Source organism: Engraulis encrasicolus, chromosome 3 (genome assembly GCF_034702125.1).
Source record: "Engraulis encrasicolus isolate BLACKSEA-1 chromosome 3, IST_EnEncr_1.0, whole genome shotgun sequence".
NCBI classification, from domain to species: domain Eukaryota; kingdom Metazoa; phylum Chordata; class Actinopteri; order Clupeiformes; family Engraulidae; genus Engraulis; species Engraulis encrasicolus.
Window position 1 is genome coordinate 4,806,141 of NC_085859.1, and position 2,303 is coordinate 4,808,443.

Genomic DNA, 2,303 nt, shown 5'->3' on the forward strand with positions numbered 1-2,303 from the left:
GAGGTGGGCCATGCATCTCCCACACCTAATGTCTGACCTTCTAATACCTAATACCCAACTTCATTAGATTGTTTGCAACTCAAACACAATGTTTCCATTAGCTGCTGGAGCCATGAGTTATCCTACCTTCCTTCTGGCAACGCCTCCCTTCTCCTTGACAACCTCCAAGATGCTTCCTCAAGTATCTGTCAGGCACAGGAACTCTGCATTAACCTGTCAAAGACACATTACAAGAAAATTACATGGTTGTCAGGCCCAGGTGTGTTGTGCTTCCTGTCTGTCCTGTGACTTGTCACTATGTCTTTCTATCTCTGGGCCTGCAGGTGGGGCAACACCTGTGGTCAAGCCACAAAGACATCCTACAGGACAGACATACAACAACACTTAAATACTATCTGTTATGACATAATGTACCACCACACTTACTTCACTTAATGTCAGCAACGCAGGCCATGCGGTGTAGACTGCCAGCTTATCTTAGACAAGCCTTTTGCACCTATGACAAAACACATAATTAGACTGCTGGAGTTGATGTTACAGAAATTACAAGATAAGATGAGGGCTAACATCACAATGGCATTGACTGACTTCTTGTAAAACCTAAATTGAGACCAGGGGTCAAGGAGAGTAGAGTAGCCTCAACCAAATATAATCTGCCATATCAAATACATCGTCACCACTTTTTAGACTGGGGAATATTGTCACCATTTAAGAATATTGGTAAATAACGTGACTACAGCCACTTAAGACAGCGTGAAATTAAAGTGAATTAAAATATTTTTCACCATATCCATATTTCATACAATACAAAATAACTGTTGACACCATGCCAACATGAAAATGACAGCTAATTGGCTAAAAAATATTTTTATCCTCATTTTGCTTTGGTGTATTAAGTGTTCAAGCAGAGGGTAAAGTGTAAAACAATTGAACATGGACAGAAATCCTACCTTTTACAATGACTGTCTTCAAAGTCACATCTTCCACTAGCACAGGGGGTAACCATCTGTCAAGTTGAAAAACAGAGATGAACCTTTTCTCACAATATCGGCAAACATGGCTTTTCAAAGGTGATATTCAGGACTGGCCAATAGTGACGCCCATTACAAAAAATAAGATAGGCCTACATATTTTGAGTAACATGTGGGGCATTACAGGGCAATAGCAAGCTAGAGAGCAATAGCTAGCTGCTAAGCTAAACAGCAGCAGGTGTTAAATTATGTTTAAAATAATTATGCTGGTAAATTACACTTCAGACTCGATAAACCTTAAGGTTATTTTTTTTTTTTACTCCTAAAGATGTTGCACAAGATCAGCTAATGTTTAAGAGTGGATATTTGAATGCAAGACAAACAGCTTGTCAGATCACACAGCATGATCTAACAATATTCGTATCAGTTAACTTTCCATACAGACAAAAGCGCCAAAAACATCACAATAGCGTAGTATACTTCACAAATGACTGTAATAGTGTCTTAATACAAGCATATTGCCAAAGATGACAAGGATTGAAACGGATTGTGAAACTTACCCGGCTGAAAACGATTGCCTCAATTTCAAAGCAGGAGACCAACTGACGAACAGGAAGTGACGTAATTCCATTTCCGGTTTTACCCTTTGGTGATTTTTTTTTTGTTTTTGTTTGTTATCCCACCTGAATTACAGCATGAATTTCACATATATAGTTTTGATTTATGTAAAATATTTCTGTACCAATAAGGTAACAACTTGGTGCCAGCAGGAAGAAGATAAATACTGTCAATGAAAATGTGTTTCGACAATAGGCAATTCATTTCTTACTGCCACCTACTGTTCTGGAGTGTGATGTGCATGTCAGTTAATATTGTGAGCTTTTTTCAAGTGCATAGGCCTACATTATTTGTTTAGATTATTTGTTTAAAAGTTAATACGCGGACAGTTCAAATGGTGTTTATATGATTTCAATATTCCTTAAATTGTTTGTATACATATTTCTTAATATTTACCAGGACCCAGAAACATTTTTTGAGTGTGCCTTAAATGAACACAAAAAAACCTGTTGCCCTTGCTGTTGCAGTTGTGCAAAAGGAAATAAAACGTGCATTGAAGCACTTTATTTTGTCAAATCATATTGATCTAGATGTTATAACTTCAGGTAGGCTATAGGCCTAGGTTTGCATATTAATAGGCCTATACAAGACATGTCCAATTAGTGTAACGATGGAATCTAATGATAGATAACAAACTAAAAATGTCGTCTGGACAGATGCTGATATTTCTGAAGATATTCACTTTTGTTTTTATCAGCAGCAAGGACCATGCTA

The 2,303-nt window shown here is 37.4% G+C and overlaps 1 long non-coding RNA gene across 1 annotated transcript in view; it reads right to left on the minus strand.

Annotated features, from left to right (window-relative positions):
- LOC134445603 (uncharacterized) overlaps positions 1-1,749 on the minus strand; it is a 2,993-nt gene extending 1,244 nt beyond the window's left edge. The window contains exons 1-4 of the long non-coding RNA XR_010034305.1: positions 1,532-1,749; positions 951-1,006; positions 427-496; positions 127-213 (exon numbers count right to left, since the gene is read on the minus strand). This is a non-coding gene — a long non-coding RNA (uncharacterized LOC134445603). The remainder of the gene's footprint in view (positions 1-126; positions 214-426; positions 497-950; positions 1,007-1,531) is intronic.
- Between the last annotated feature and the right edge of the window lie 554 nt (positions 1,750-2,303).